We start from the raw sequence: 18197 nt of genomic DNA, 5'->3' as shown, positions 1-18197 counted from the left end.
ATCACATGAATGTGTGTCAGCATATTCATCATTAACCCTCTCATCATCGGGACAAGTCTTGTCTTCTACTGCAGCAAACACCATAAGATTTTATTAAACAGATGGTGAGCCACTGGAGCTTGATTGTTAAAAATAATGCATTTTCCCCTGAGAATGATGCCTAATACAAGCTGTAGTAAAGCGAATAAATCAAAACGAGAAATAAAACCTGGGCAGTAAAGAAACTGGGCAAATCTTGAAGGTGTGAGGAAGATAAATACGAACATAAAACTGAGGTATTTATAATGAATTTGCGGATTCTGTGGGTGACTCACATGGGCAAGAGACATAATCTGATTGCTCATTTAATTCAGACCCGAGTTCTCCTTTCTTCTCCCCGGCTATTTTTTCACCCGCTTAAATGACCAAAGAGAGAGATGGGGGGAGAGGGGGGCGGGGATAGTGTTTTAAGCTCATGCGAGAGACGGAAGGAGATGAGACGAGGGGGACTGAGGAAGGGAGAGGAATAAAGAGGAGGACTATAGAGAAAGAAGATGGAAGACCGGGGAAGGAAACAGGAGAGAGAGAGAGAGAGAGAGAGAGAGAGAGAGAGAGAGAGAGAGAGAGAGAGAGAGAGAGAAAGGACGACTGGGGGAGAAGAAAGAGGAGAGTTTTGAAAGGTGATAGGAAAGGAGAAAAGAGAGTTGGGATGAAAAGTTTGTGGGGATAAGAGGAGAAATATGAGGACTAGAGACAGGAGGACGGAAATAGAGGAGATAAGAAATGCACGTGAGGAAACGCGGAGGGGATATAAAGGTGTAATTATGCTGATATGAAAGGGAGGTGGGAAGAGGACGAAAGGGGAGATAAGAGATAAGCTGGGAACGAATATGGAGAAAGGAAACAGGAGGATAGAGGAAAGGGGGAGAGAGAGAGAGAGAGAGAGAGAGAGAGAGAGAGACAGACAGACAGACAGACAGAGAGAGAGAGACAGACAGACAGACAGACAGAAGTGGATATACAGACTGATAGAATTGGATAGACCGGCAAATAGATATGGATAAACAGACAGACAGAAATGGAGAGAGAGAGAGAGAGAGAGAGGGGGGGGGGAGACAAAGAATTATTAGGGTGATACGAGAACCGCGATGAGACGAAACGGAGGGGAGGGGAGGGAGAAGAGAGATAATAGATGGGGAGAGAGAATGAGGAATGGAAAAAGAATGATGAAGGAAGGGAAGAGAGAGAGAGAGAGAGAGAGAGATTCATGGAAACAGGAAAAACCAAACTCTTTGCTCTCATAGCCTTGGGGAAAGGGCTAACCTAAAGCTATAACAAATAATGAGAAAACACCTACGCGAATAGCACATATTGATGAAAGTCTGTGGGAAAGTCTACCAGTGTTTCACCATGTTTTTGGCCGAAAAAGGGTCAAAACACGGCCTTAAAGGCCCGAAAATGTCACCAAAGGTCCCTTAACAGAGGCATCTCTAAGACAAACTAGGAGGGTACTAGGAAGGACCCTGTAACCGTCTTTCGGGCTGTAGGGAAGCTGCGTAGTTCTAATTTCATGTAATTTCCACAGGAAGTAACTCAGAGATGTTGGCATTTCTAGATCAGCCCGTGGGAGGATCCGATAAATAACACTAGCGAGCCACAAAAGGCAGTGATGTTGATGCTTCACCCCACCCAGCATACCGAGGTATCTAAATTAAACTTTGAACGCATTCATTCGGTGCACGGATGTATGCAGGAAGGAAGCCATGAAAAACATTATCTCTAAGGAAGAGTTACCAGTATAGTTATGGTCCTTCCATTTCAGAAACTAAGTTGAGTTTATATGTGCACACACGGGGAGCGCGAACACAAAACTTTGCATCACCTTTAAGCAGTGGTTAGGTATGCAAGATGTCCTGGAGAGAATGGAGAGCGAGAGACTGACGAGAAGAGTGAATGTGAGTCAGGTGGAAGGGGGGAGGGAGGGGGAGGCCAAGTATGAGATGGAGAGATGGAGTGGAGAGTTACATGAGAGAGGGGGGAGAGAGCTGGGAGCAGGACGGTGAAATGGCGGGGGACACGGGGACATAGAGGCGATTTGTTCAATACCACCCCTGACGGGATTAAGGCGTCAGGCAAAAGGTACTTAGATAGATAGATAGATATTAACTCTCTCATGGTTGAGACTACTCTTCTGTTTTACTTGAGCATAGTCCAGACGATTTTATTCAGCTGATTTCTCATTATGATATTTTTCTGTCAGTTTGCAGAAGCATGAGATGATTTAGGTCTTTTGAGGAATGATCTTCTCCCGTAATATATTTTGGCTAACATTAAATTATGTTAATCGGCAGAGAGTGAGTACAGGACTTAAAATTTGAATACTGTTACCATTAACCCAGTCATGGTAGGGACAACTCAGTAATGTAATCAAGCTATTTCCTATTATACCTGATTTAAAATTACCGATAAAATTAACACGTTCAGGCTCCATGGACTCACTAAAAAATCAATATATTTAAATGGCATTAGTTAACATGAAATTTCACTAGAATTATACTTATCATGAACTGGCTAAATCGTGCTAGGCCTTTGCAATTTCCACAAAGAAATTTTATAATGGGAGATCAGTCGTCCTGGTCCATAATTACATCGAGGTAGTTAATAACTTTCTTCCCTATCTTATAAAAACCATAGCCATCTATCTATTTATTGCCAGATGCCTCAATCCCGTAAGAGGTGGCCACAAACAAATTGCCTCCATGTCACCCTGTCCCACGGCATTTCGCTGCCCTACCCCCAACTCCCAACCCCGTATCTTATATACCTCTCCACTCCACCCATCCACCTCATCCTCTGCCTTCCTGTCTCTCTCCCTCCTCCACCTCACTCTCATACACTTTCCTCGTTGGTCTCTGGCTTTCCATCCTCTCCACGTGGCCAAACCACCTCAGATGTCCTTCTCCTAACGTTTTCTATCACATCCACGTCCACACCACAACGTTCCTTCACTTTCTTATATGTCAGTCTGTCTCTTCATGTGACGCAACATGCTCCTCTCATATAACTCATCTCCGCTGCTCTCACTCTTGACTTGTGTCCTTCCAACAAGGTCCAAGCTTCACTTCCATACGTTAGGGTTGGCATCACAATACTGTCATGCAGCGACTTTTTTACTACCATGCTCACTTCCCTATTTCTTAGCACTGTTTAAAAAAAAAAACAACAACCTTTCTTTCCTGTTGTACCCTTTCAAGCACTTCATCCTCCAAATTCCATCTTTAATCATCATAGTCACTGGTACTTAAATGCACTCATATTTCCATTTCCACTTCATCCAACCTCACTGTGCATTCAGTAACTTCATTTCTCTCAAAGACCATAACTTTACTCTTCCCTACATTCACCTTTAGATTCCGTTTCTTACACACTCTCCCAAACTCATTCAAGAAGCCATGCAGTTCCCCGTCGTCTTCACTTAACAATACAGCATGATTTGCAAACAGCAGAACATGAAGTTTCCAAACGCTGACCCCACCTCATTAGGGCTGCTCCAACATCCACTGCCTTACTTTGTATCTCAATTACAACCCCATCCATATTCAGGCTGAGCAGCCATGGAGACATTACACACTCTTGTTTCAATCCAAGATTCAGATAGATAAATTCACTCAGTTTACCATCCACATGCACCGCAGCCTTAGCACCCTCATACATACTCGTCACGGCATTCAACAGCTTCCCATTTACTCCAAATACTCTTAATATTCTCCACATTCTTTGCCTTTCCACTTTGTCGTATGCTTTCTCCAAATCCATGAAGGCTGCAAACTACTTCTTTCCCTTTTCTAGAAACGTTTCGTCTACAGACCTAAGGATGAATATCTGATATACACAACCTCTTCCCTTCCTAAAACAACCTGCTCTTCTCCAACTAATTCCTCCGTTATTTCCCTAACTCTAACAATATGTACCCTACCATATACTCCTCCTATTACACTAAGAAAACTAATGCCCCTGTGATCACCACACACTTCCTTTTCCCCCTTTCCTTTTACAGGGGAATAAATATACCTGACTTAGGTCCTTAGGGGCTCTACCTCACTCCCAGGACAATCTGCACATCTTCCATATCCATTCTGTTACTATCTCTCCCCCATGCATTAATACTTCACTACACACTTCATCAGTTCCTGGGGTTTTCCCCATTTTGACTTTCTTCATTGCTTCAACTGATTCCATCCTACTGATCTCTTCCTCCCTTCTCACCTCTCTCCTCCCAGTCATTCCCCAGTCACTAATACTCGCATTACTTTCATTCTTTATGTTTAACAATTCCTTCAAGTGTTCTCTCCATCTGCTCACTTTACGTCCTCTCCCCTATCAACCTTCCATTTTTATCTTTCACTCCCATATTAACTTCTTTATCACTCTGTCTAACTCACTTTACCTCCTTCCAGAACATTTTCTTACATCCCCTCCACTTTGCACTCAGATTCCTTCCAAATTCCAAATCCCTGGCGATGATAATAAATTGCACCGGGCCTTGGAGATTGTACAAAGAAATTATAGAATGAGAGATAGATGGGGAAGGGAGGAGACGAGAGAGGAGGGGAAAATAGAGAAAATAGGAATATTCAGTTTTCTTTCCTACAACGAAAATTTTGAGATCAAACAACTTCTTTCGACTTCATCATAAAACTTTAAGTTTTTAGCCACATCAGTCATATTAAAATTTCGTTCTCAAGTCTGGGTATAATTCCCGCCATTTTTTCCCAATGAAAGTCAGGCTCCCAGTTTATTTTTGCTACTTATAGACTACAGGTATTTTTAAAGATTAGATAGGCTACCTGCACTGGTGGGGTTAGATAATAACTTTTCTTGACCCTTTAAGTACATAATAAAGATGGTAATTTATCATCCTCCGGTAACAGGCATGAAATGTAGAATATGTCATGGTAGTGAAAATAAAGTGTGAACTTCATTCTCGACTTTCATGAAATCCCGCGAATGGCTGGATATACGAGTGTATATATATATATATATATATATATATATATATATATAGATAGATAGATAGATAGATAGATAGATATGGTTCTATTGATAGATAGACAGATAGATATGGATGATAACGATTACTTATTATTTTCATAAAAATTATTTATAAAATGCTCCTTATCAGGTTTAGTTTGAAAGTCCTTACAACCAAATGATTCTGGAAAAGGAAAAACAATCATATTAAATCAGCGAGTGACTCGGGAACCTTTTGTCTTAACCCTCCTTTCATATTACGTAATTGCATACTCGAACAAAGAGGCACGTACGAACGCATTGGCGTGAATGTTTTGTTGTTAACGTTAACACCCAAGTTGACTAAAAAAGAAGCCACAAAAATGAAACCACAAGCCTTGACTAACTTTCTTTCTGGTACTATGGCATAATTTGCGTCAGTCCCAGAGTTCTTAATCCTCCGCAACAGCACACTTCACCATCAAGGAGCCTTTCTTCTACTAGGCTCTGGCAGTTACAAACCAGCGAGATATTGGTGATTTAGTTTTGACCAGGGACAAGTTGACGTGCCGTAGCGGTGGTGGCTGCATCATCATATTCTCCATCAGGGTCCTAATTATTCATCCTAATTAGTTCGCCTTTCTTCCTCTGTTGCCTGCTACGCTTCCTTCTTGTTTTGCCTTCCTATTGTTCTCATTTTTCCGCTTTATTTATTTACCATTCTTTCAGTCTCAGTCTTCATTATTACTCTTCTCTACCCTCCCTTTATTGTGTGTCTATGTGTGTGTGTGTCTATGTGTGTGTGTGTGTGTGTCAACACCAGTCAGTCTTTGCCTCAGTACCTTTTTCCTCTGTCCTGTCTGAGTATCCTTTGTATATTTCTTTCAGTTTCCTTCCCATATTAATTTTCCTATTATCCTTTGCAAGTTTGGAACAACTCGACCTTTATTTTTCAGCTAATACCAGATGATTTTATTTAGAACATAGTCGCCTGAGAGTGTTAATACCGCCACCCTTAACCCACTCGTCGTCAGAACAGTCTCTTATTCTATTCTAGCTAATGCCAGAAGCTTTCTTTTCAGCCGGGAATGTCAAAAAAGCCTAAGAGTGTTAATTTCGCCACCATTTATCTCTTACGGGAATCCGTATTAGCGCTGCCCAGGTAGTCAGAAGTAAGAAAGGCATATAGTGAGAGTGTGTCACCGTACTGAATGTATTAGTGTCGTCTGATAGGCTTCCTCAATCTGTTCCTTTCTCCTTCTCCTTCTCCTTCTCCTCTTCCGCATGCTCTTCCACTTCCTTATTCTCCTCTTTTTTCTTATCCTCCTCCTCTTCTTCATTTTCCTTCTCCCTTCCCCCTCCTCTTCTTCCTTTTGCTCTTCCTTTTCCCCCTTCCCTTTGTCCTTTTTCACCTCCTCCCCCTTCTCTTCTTCTTTTCCTCCTATTCCCCGTTCTCTTCTTCCTCTTCCTCCTTCTCTTCCCCCTTCTCTTCTTCCCCTTCCTTTTCCTACCTTCACCTCTTCTTTTTTATTTCTTCCCTCATCCTCCTGATCCTACACCACCATCCTTTCTTTCCCTCCACCGTTTCTTCTTTTTCCATGGCATCTTCGTCGTCGTCCTCCTCCTCCTCCTTTTTTCAATTCTTCTGGGGCCCCTCCGTGCTGACTACGTATAACCAAAGACGTGTCCTGATGGCTTATGGACGTGCTGCTACTGGAACTTGACGTGGCCTGTCTGTCACTGTTATCTCAGCTCATTAAACTGTTCTGAACCGACGCCGTCATAATTAAGGCCTCACTTGTTCAACGTGTGCACCGTTATCTAAGCGATTTCACGTTCAAATTAAACTACAAAGAAATGATGTGCATTTATCGTTTATATACCATCCGTGAGGGAAATTATCAAAATTTTTATGCAATCAAGAGAACAGAATTTATATATTGCGTAGTTGTCTAATAGTTTTTGATTAGATAATGTGTCATATAATGCATTCACGCTCACCGACGGTGAGCTTCTTTGACAGTTATTATGACACAACAGAGGAAGACAATGTAAAGAATTATTGACATTAAGAACACAGTGAAGTGTGACTGTTATAACTAATGAGTTACATTTCGTGCTGACCTTACATGGATTTCAACCAAGGACGTGTAAAGCACACTCAAGCACATTCAACTGTTTCTGTCGTGTAACGCGAGAGTGACCTGTACATTTATTTCACAAAACCCTGCATCGTTAAACTGGTGGTACTGTGCACAGGATTGTTTTTTCTGAAGATTATTATTATTATTTTTATTTTTTGATATGTAGCTTTATATTTTCTGTCGACCAGAGACATGGACTTAGTTTCATTAACCACTCCTTACACTGTGGCTTCTCCTGTGGTGTTATTTTGACTAACAGGCATGCCCGCCATGGTAGAGCAAGACTGCCACATAACATCTCTAAGTAACAGATATTGACTTTTAGGTGAAATATGAATACAGTAGTTTCGTCTTTACTACACCAGACTTTGATTATTTCTTTCACTAATGATAGTTCAGTGCTAAACGTGTGTCCTTTTAAAGTTTAATTCGACAGTCAATCGCTTATACTATATTAAAGCGTCACTCGAATATTTCATTAAAATTTTTTATATATTTCTCCCCATAGTGATTACAAAGTGTTAAATCTGCAGAAGCATTCAGGTTTAATAAAACTATAAGCAGTATATAAAACAAATACTGTATCAGTGTACTTCGTTAGGCAAAGCTGTTATTCTGTGTATATGGTACAGTTTCGTATTCTGTAAATAAAGAGCCATCACCTTGAATCAGTCATTGATATGCTGTGGGAATGGATGTCCCTACTATTCAAACGTTGTATTTACGTAAAAATATTATGACGTTCAAATATTTTTAATAATAATGCTTATCAGTCTTTATGACACTAATAGACCATCGTTGCCACGTCTTAGGTTTAACCAAGACTCATTTACTCGTACAACTACGAGCAATAGTTTAGGGATACTCCTCTGCCGGTTGTGACAATGGACGATGTTAAATGAACTATTTTTATACGACACTAATATGAAACACACACACACACACACACACACACACACACACACACACACACACACACACACACACACACACACAAGAAGTAAGGATACTCTCCGTCGTTTGGGTAAATTAATGAGAATTACAAAAGGTAGAACACAAGGATGGCACAGAAATGTCGATGAACTCTTGCTCATTGTTGTACCACTTACAGTTTACAGCTGGTTAAAACATTATTCAGTACACACATCCTACTCATTCATTTACCTCTTCAAGGCTCTTCCAGGACAGTGATGACGTTGAAATTTTGCATTGGCTATAGAGTAAGATGATTAACATACATCTTAGTAGAGCTTTGTGACTGGACTGATTGTAGTTCAAAGGCTGTTGCCGGATGCCCTGTAGTAGTGTGTGGCAGGGGACGACGTCTGATGGCAACACTTTTTTTTTTTTTTTTTTAGGCGAATTTGAGCCAGACACGGAAATTTATTTATACCCTTTTCAGTCTAACTTGGATTAAAATTACCGTCTCTCCATCCGGAATGCTAAGCTGTAGCAATAGATCAACGCAAGATTATGATTCTAGCCACAAAGTAGTGCTATTGAAAGGATGTGGAGTTGTAGCGTTCCCTCTTACAGCCACAGCTCTACGATAAATAGCTTAAGGATGACGGAAATCAGGGTCTAATTAAAGTAAAAACAGCTCCGTGCTTGTATTTCCATTTGCCACCCCCACCGTCTTGCTACTTAGTTTATGCTGTGTGGGATGTACTGTGGTGACAGTAAAACTAATGGTTCAGCATTGGGTTGAAGGTGATAGGTGTGGGGTATATTGTTATTAACCCCTACACCGCGAGCATGTTTACCAATGTTTTGTGTGTCCCGCGGGGTTTTTCGGGCTCCGACAGACTCTCAAAAAATATTTGCCAAAAATCAGTTATTAGTCCTAGAATATTAAAATTTCATATGCTTATGGCACATACCTTCAGCTTTCTCCTGGAGTGTTTGTTGAGCCTTCGTCGTTACCGTAGGACTTGTGGAGACCTCTGAAGTTGGGTAACGAAGTCTTCACTTTACAGTTCCCGACAACCCGTAATATGATTACCACAACCAGATATAAACACAATAAACACTACTCTATGATCTTCAAGTAGTTTGGGATCCATACTTAAAAAAAAAAACACTGTGAAAGCAATGGAAATTACGAGCGCGTCTGATCGTCGCACTTGCGCTAGTTCGCTCTTGGTACTCTGTCATTTATTATTCATAAAACCCCTCACACTTTATATTTCTATTACTATATCACACTTATATATATCTGGAGTCTTTCTCCATAAGTTTCCTTCAGTCGTATTAGTTTATTGTCACTGAAGTCATTCAATATTTCAGTCAATAAAATACGTAGAGAGCCATGGATTCACTTTCACTGTTATAACATAAATTATTTGTACTCATATTCTTATATTACTAATTACTTACATTACTATTTACATTTTCTATTCTATTTTCAATATTTACCCTTCTATTTTACTTACACTATGTTATTCACTGTCACTTTCAGTAAGATAAAACTATAATACACTGTTCAATCATATGTACTGAACATCCATTGCTTTCACTTGCTATTTACACATTATTTACACATTATTTACACATTATTCTCCTTTCACACTTGCACTGTTAGAACTGCTTCTGGCTGTGGTACTCGAAGAAGCAGGTAACACAGAGGGGAACCTGGCACTCAGCGCACTGCCAAGAGGTGCGTTTGTGCTCAGGTGTGCGGCAGGTGGTATGTGCACACACCTGACACCTGCGAATCGCAGCCTTCCTTTTCCCTGTGGCAGGCATAAGCTCAAGTCTGTGCTGATCCATATACGCCCTCTGCTCAAGTCGGTCGGGAAGTGTTACTGGATGGCGCCTTGGAGTTGCTGCTGTCACCCTACCATATCTTTCCAGCAGCTGCTGGACACAAGTCCTGGCGAACAACCTCAGGGAGAAGGACTTGGGTGGCTTGACCTTCATCTTGTACAGGATGAAGGCGTTCAGCATCGTCATATCTATGAGATGCAGAAAAACTTTCCTGTACCACCTAGTATTCTTCCTGAGGCAGTCGATCTCACCAATCATCATGTCGGACTTGTCCACCAGCCGCATGTTGATATTGTAGTCCAACACAGCATCAGGTTTCATCACAGGTTCGCCTGTCCTACGGTCGACCTTCCCACTGTCTCTCATCTCCCCCTTACGTACGGTGGTGAGCGTGTGCACGACCCTCTTGTCATGCCACCGTATTGCCAGCATCTTCTCAGACTTGCATAGGTGCACGTCTGCTCGCTGCGAGGTTCCTGCCTCTGTGAATTTGGGGAAGTGGGCACGATTACTTTTGACAGTGCCGCAGGAGCCAATGCCGTGCTCAGAAAGGTATATGGCAAGTTTCGGTGCTGTATAGTAGTTGTCTGTATACAGCACATGATTCCCACCAAAATAGTTTTCTAGGAGCAGTTTCACTACACAGCCTGAGAAGCCAAGGGGGTGTTTTATCCAGATCGACAGTGCTGGCTGAATAAATGACGAAGTCAAGGATGTACCCGGTTTTACAGTCGCACAGTACAAAGAACTTAATTCCAAAGCGATGGCGTTTGCTTGGAATGTACTGAACAAACCGAAGACGTCCTCTGAACAAAACCAAGGATTCATCAATGACAACCTTCTGAAAGGGGTGGAAGAATGACATAAACTTATTCTTCATTCTGCTCAGAATCTCCCGGATCTTCCAGAGTGGGTCGGTTTGGGAAGGTACATCGTTGTCAGCAAAGTGCAGGTTTCCCATGATGTTCCAGAAGCGATCTCTGGCCATGTACTTATTGAAGGTGGGTGAGGGTAGTAAGGGGTCCATGGACCAGTATTCTTCCAACTCATGCTTCTTGGAGTGTGGCATGAGAAGCATGAGGGCAAAGAACACACAGCTCCTGCACTCCCAGCATGGACCACTGTTGCATCTTGGCTGCACCTGTACCACTTGCAGCACGTTGTGATTCATACCTGTTGGTCTCATCACATATGTGCTGCATGACTTCGTCATCTAGGAAGGCCAAAAGGTAGTCCACACACTCAGCATTTTCATCAATAGTGAAGGCAGGCTGAACTCCTGAGGAGCTCTCATCAAATACTAAATTTTCAGGCACAAAATATGACCCTTCCGTCCACGCGAAGGCGTCCAGGATTCCCTGTTGTGGCAGTGTAGGGCGGGTGGTGGTGGTGGAGGTTGGCTGTGAGGCAGATTTATCTCGTTCAAGGTCACTCGCACTGACCCTGGGTTGCCATACAACACTAGCAGCCCTTACCCTACTAACTACACTACTTTTCACTGTTCTTGATTTACCTCTTCCTCTACGGCCTGCCTTCACTGTTGATGCTGGTGATGACTCCGACGACGAAGACTCCGGAGATAACTCAGCCAACGATGATGAAGAAATGAGTGAAGTGGGGCTTGGGGAACGGGAAGGTGAATGCACTCGGGACTCATGGCGGGCTGGGTCACGCAGGGGCATTGTTCTGGGGCTAACACGCCGCCTTTTCACTACCTTCCCAAATTCCTTGCCTTGCTGCACTAAAGGTTCCTTTCCCTTGGAGCTAGAGACTACTTCCGACACTGAAGCACTCGTTGTAGCAGTTTCTGGCACAATAACCTCACCCGGCTCATCACACGATTCAACCGAATCGTCAAAATCACTGTCCATCATCACCATGGACAATTCTGCAAGTTCACGTGCCACTGCAGAGTCACTAAGGCCTTTCCTGCTTCCCTCACTACTTTTCTTAGGGGTAGAGGTCACGGGGCCCTTTGCAATGGGCGCAGAAGCGGCAGGAATGGCGGGGCACGAGTGCAACATGGTTTCACTACAGCGGAGGACAAGGAACTAAATGCCGCGGCTTACCTGAGAAGGGAAGGATTGACAATGACACTGAGGCTGACTGCTGCTAACTTACATGCTAATTTTTTATAGGTAGAAAATCTCGGCAATACATAAAGAAATAGGTAGTTCCAGGTGAATATAAATGTCACTTAGGCTTCTCCCTTCCTTTCTGATATATATTTTTATTACAGACATGGATTACAAGACATAATTCAAAGGGGAAATTACCGTGGTAATGTAGCGAATGAATGCACGTGAGGTGTTGTCAGGTGATAATTAGCCAATTCCTGGTGTATAACACTATCACTTACCTGATTTTTTTTTGGTATATATTATTTTGTATAAGCATAGGGCATAGGGCTTATTTCAATGGATGAAATCTGTGGAAAAATCCGGGGGAAATAGCGCAGCGTGGGAGGTGAGAGGACAGGGGAATGGAGGGCAGGTAGGGAGGGGAGTCACGAAGGGGGTAAAATCGCTAAAATGTCAACAATGGATGGGAGTACAGATGAGATTTGGAGTGCTGACTAGTGTTGGACATTGGCAGTACTGTTAGATGATACAAGCCACCACTTGAGAGCCCGGGATAATTCAAAATAACACAGAATAAAAAAAGTGACGTCCCGCGGTATGATCCATTGTGGCCCAGCGTCACGAAAGTGACGCCCCGCGGTTAAGGGGTTAATAACAATAAAACTTTTATTATGGGATTCAAGGTTTTATGTATGAGGTGTACCGCAGTGACTGTAAAGCTTATGATATACGGTTGTATAAAGTTAAAGGTTTAATGTTCTGAAAATATCGCCTCGCACATGAAAGCAGTGACATACCTTGTAAGATGCCGTTCGAAACGATGCATAATGCCAACCACCATTAATATCCTTCAGTATTGTTGCCACATCCTCCCCGGGGTAGGTCTAGGAACGGCTTTGTCTATGAGTCACGCATTTTAACCAAGAGAGAATCATTCGTTTTTATCGTACCTCAGCTAGACCTGTGTCGCACTAGCAGTCAAAACTGTCGCACTTTACGTCTAGATCTTTCATGTGAAGTCATGTGAACACTGAGTTTAGAGCCTCCAGATATATAAAGTATATAGAACACAAGCAAATTCGAATGATCTTTTCAGCTTGTTGACCTCTGACATCCACAGCAGCCCACACCCCACCCCCGCTCTCTCTCTCTCTCTCTCTCTCTCTCTCTCTCTCCTTCCCCATAACCCCACCTAATGAATGACATACAGTATATGAAATAAACATTTCTGTGTGTACGTCGTGCATTTTTGAGGGTGCTGCAATACTGTGAGCACTGACCTAATTGTTATTTTGCTTAATGTTTTTAACGTAACGAGCTGTATGTTTTGATAACTTCCACCATGTGCACCAAGAGAAATTTGTTTACATTTATTTACAACTTTTATGTATTTCGAGTGTGGCGAACATGAAGGAAAATTTTGCATTGTGCAGGGGCAAATTTCAACAAGTTTAGAGCAAACTGTTTAAAAGACTCATAGTGTTCCAGTACAGGAAAGGGTGAAAGTGGGAGCACCTTTATGCTGGAAATATAAAACCTCACTGGGATGAAGATATATGAGTGAAAATCTTGATGAAGTTAACCCATTCAATCCAGTGACATATATCCTTTGCTATTTCCAGACTGTTTTTTTCAGGAACTGGGGTGATTTTATACAAGGCTTTCACTGGCTCCCTCGTACAAAAAAGTTGCATCTAAGATGAATGAAATCCTCTGCAGGTTGAAACAACAAGTTAATACAAAACGTCACCTGATTTTAGAAGGTTAATGAAGTGTGAAATATTGATGGTTATCATAGTTACTTAGGAAGCTTTGTCGCTGTTGTTATACTTAAACGCGTACATCAACTACCTGTAAAATATCTTACAACTTTTAAACTGCGCTGTCAAAACAAGTAGATCTTTTCTAACGTTATTATACCGTGGAATATTGATTTTTGTGTTAGTAAATGATCATGAGTGTATAAGTATTACTAAATAATGTATCATCTCTTTTCTTCTGTGAGTAAATTGAGAACTGATTGTTTTAAAGAGATGTAAGCTGACACCCCTTACAAGACTGGAGTTTCCTTCAGCTGAGTATACATACTTGTCTGTAACCAGAATGACATGGCCAAATGAGTACTTGTTCTCGGAAGGATAAGAAGTAACGAGCTAAATGAATATGTATTCTCATCCCCTTCCTATTCCCCCTCATTCCCCCGCAGCAGCATATGTCCGCGTCGCAGCTCTTAACACAAGTCACCCGTGCCATGACTGACAACAGTGATTAACCACCACACCCATGCAGGCTGAATGAGTTCCAGTGCCCTTATTAACTCATCAGAAAAACTTGTTGAGAGATAATTATAGGTGATGCGAGTTTGTTGCAAGAGCTTGACGAATTAAGTATAATGGAAGGTGATTTAGCTCCATGAAACTCTTGGTTATCCCACACAATAACGTTGCATCAGCTGTCAACCCAAACTATGACACAGCGGGAGAGAGGCTTAGTTGTTATAAAATAGCCAAGAGATAATTACATGCTATGAAGAAAAAAAGTGTTGCACGGTATACTGTAAAGACACATTTTACGTGCAAATTATCTTAGTAACACCATATTTCACTGACGCCATCCATCCAGCAAATTACCACCTCCCCAACTTCTCATTCCTCCTCCGCTTCTCTTGAAAACAACCATGAATAATGCCATTCTATCCGTGTGCCTACCTCGCTCATAAATACTGCACAGACCAACAGGTGGTGGACAATTGTTTTTTGCCGGTGACATTGCTCTTTGAGGAGATTATATATAATTTTCATTGCCCATATCATTGTTAGAGGTCAGTCCTAACTGCAATCGTCCAGTGGCTGTAAGTGAAAAAAGTATTACAATAGTTACAGGGTTATCTGTAGAAAATGAAAAGAAGAAATAGTTCGAACTTTAAAGAGTCATCATCATGTGGCGTATACGATAACAGTATTTAATATGTTTACCTCCATATTGCTGCCTGTTTGCGGAAGGGGGCTACAAGGAAGTTCAAAATATCGACATTGATAACTTTTGCACCATTATCGCGAATAGATGAATATCGTATGAAAATAGCTATGACAAAATATCGAGTGCATGTTGAACATTACACTGTAAAGTTTCAGTTTTGCCGTAAATACGAAAAATAATAACAGATTTCTCAAGCAATGTAAAAAATGGTCGACTTCAGTATTGTACTTTCATATTTACGACTAAGTCAATGCACAACACTGTTCAGTACTGCTTGATATCATGTCATAGTTATTTTCGCGCGATATTCTTCTGTTTTGAACGCGATTTATGCTGCTACTACGAAATTATCAGTGTCGATATTTTTAACTTCCTCGTAGCCCAAAAGCTGGGAGTGATCAATTACAGACTTTCAAGAATTATCCAGAAACAACAGTTGCCCTGGTGAAACGCAGGTCTCGATGGTGGGCAAGAGAGGAGGAATTAGTCGTTCATTGAGTGTTGCCTGAATTTCATAGTTTACTGAGGCAGTGGAGGAGGAAGGATTGAAGAAGGAATAGTTGGAGGGGAAGGAATGGAAAGAAATGAGGTAAAAGATGGAGGAGGAACAGATGGGTGGAAGGAATGGAGGAGGATGGATGGAGGGGATGGAATAGAGGAGGATGGATAGAGGGGATGGAATGGAGGAGGATGGATGGAGGGGATGGAGCAGAGGAGAAATAAATGGAGTGAAAGGACTGGGGGAACAAATGGGGAGAAGAAATGGTGGTGGAAGAGGTGGAGGGAAAGAAATGAAAGAGGATCACCTGGAGCAGGAGGAATGGAGGAGGAAGAGATGAATGCGAAGGAATGGAGGAGGGATAGATGAAGAGGAAGGGATGGAAAGAAACGGAATTGTAATAAAGGATTTAGAGTAGTAACTTTAACAATGAGAAAAAGAGAAGGTGATGGAGGGAGAGGTGTAGGAGAAGAGGTAAATCAAAAAATGAAAATAGAAACAAGGAATGGAGGAAGACAGTAAAGGAGGAAGACAGACTTAGGAGGAGAATAATAAAAAGCAGGAGGGAGATGTGAGTGTTGGAATAGTAAACAAAGCTGAGGAACAGACCCAGTGTTTCAGAGGCACGGCACTCAAGCAAGTAATATTAGCTCTGGTAATTGGAAGCTGGCTATGTGCTATTCAACTGTCTTCCCAAACCCCATTATTCCAGTCACGAATTTTATGTTTTTTCTTGTAAAAAATGGGAGAAATGGAGTTCCCCCGAGCTAAGCCCTGTATTGGACTATATAGCCCCGCTAGGGTTACAGGAGCGAGCTACCACTCCCAGCACGGCAGCTCGGGCGAGGCTTGAACTCGCAATCCCCCGATTACGAGTCCAGCGCGCTACCACTGTGCTACCGCGCCCCCCGTCTTTTCTTGTAAGCGGACGATTTTATTCAGACTGAGAGCACCCTGGAAGTGAAGGTCAAATGTAGGCAGTATCTCCCCTTTCCTTTTCGAAAAAATTCTTCCAGTCGGGGGGAAAAATCGTGTGAAGGTAACTAAGAATAAAATGAATATGTAATCAGATTGAAGGGACTGTTATCAGTGATACAGATACAAACACAACATGAACATTTACCAGGGGTTGTAAAATACACCATAGAAACTTATGGATTCAGTACGATAGTCTTTTTATTTTATTCTGGTTACAGGCAAAACGATTCTGTTGAGCTTATGAGCTCCCAGAAATTAACAATTAACAAAGCTTGGCAACCAGAGAAATTAGCCAGTAGTTACGAAACGTCTTAGCTTCTGTCTTCTATACGATGAGTCTGAAGTACGTTTCCTTAGTCTTTTTGAAAATCAATAGAGACATCACAAGCCCGGCCCCATTGATGATAGTCTTACAAATCTACCTCAGATTCTTTGTCAAGCTTCAGATATGAACTGAGGAGCCGCCATTACCAACATACAACATTATCGCCGTCATACTTTTGCTGCGATATGAATCGCACTCACCCATTTTTTACTTAACTGCTGCCATTCTTACCGTGTTCTTGCATTTTACCCAGTACAAGTGCATATATCTGGCGTCAGTATAGTGATGTAGTTGTTGATACTCAACCCCGGTATGTCTGGTCGAGCAGAACCGTTGACCACAAGCATGCAACTACTTCTGTGGAGCCGTCATACAGACAGAGTACAGAAAGTGCTCCTTGTAGGGATCAGACGCCTCCTTGTGGTATACAGCGCCTTGCCGTTGTTGAACTAGAGACCTTCCCACGGCGAAGTACAGGGAAATCTGAAGAGATTTCCTCCCCTGTTAGACGCCACAGATACTTCGTTCTATCCAGAGTGCACAGCGCCACCGAGGGTTAAGCAAATAGTTTTACTTTCCCAGAATCGATCAAAATCTCTCTCTCTTTCTCTCTCTCTCTCTCTCTCAATTTATTTAATTTCATCATCCAATCCTACGTTGCCCCGCGAAGAGCTTAGAAGCCCGGGGCTAGGCAAGTTGCTCCTGACATTTAAGATGAAAGTGACCAGCCTCACTCATCCCTGAGTGGTATTACGTTAGCAATAAACCCCAACCACCCCTTGGATATAAACCTTCACCGGCTCAATCCGATTGGAGCGTTGTAATTACCTACTAAACCACCAGGCCCGAAAATTTGGTTATATGGTTACTACCCAGCGTAGTAAATGGTTTCGTGGTGTACAGGAAACAATTTGGTTTGTCACTCAGTGCAGAGTCATCCACAGGCCGAAGGAAGAGGGAAGAATGAAGGAAAGAGAGAAGAGGGAGCGTAAAGTCACCCGTAGGCAGAAGGACGAGGAAAGAATGAAGGAAAGACAGAAGAGGATGGAAGGAAAGAAGGATGGAGAACAGGAAAGGGTAGACACCCGAGAGCAGCACTACATCGAGTGAGTGGATGGTGAGCACCCCCACTTACCACACACACACACAGAGGTGTGTGTGTGTGTGTGTGTGTGTGTGTGTGTGTGTGTGTGTGTGTGTGTGTGTGTGTGACTCTTTCCAGAGGCAATAGGTAACTAGAACTCTGTAACTCTCCTGCAGACAGTCACTAGTCTCCATCTACTGTTCTGGATGAGGTACTTGACTAATGGTCACTACCTCAGTAGTGTTCATAGGTCATGGCAGAGTACATTCAGCAGTAAATAATGGAAATTGGTCTAAGTTCTTCACCACTGTCTTTTGTGGGCGAGAGAGGTTGTTGTCGGGATTCGTATCAA

This window comes from Coenobita brevimanus, chromosome 41, assembly GCF_032717465.1.
Source record: "Coenobita brevimanus isolate Jiangsu-jjx chromosome 41, ASM3271746v2, whole genome shotgun sequence".
NCBI lineage: Eukaryota > Metazoa > Arthropoda > Malacostraca > Decapoda > Coenobitidae > Coenobita > Coenobita brevimanus.
Note: the sequence above shows the minus strand (reverse complement) of the source record.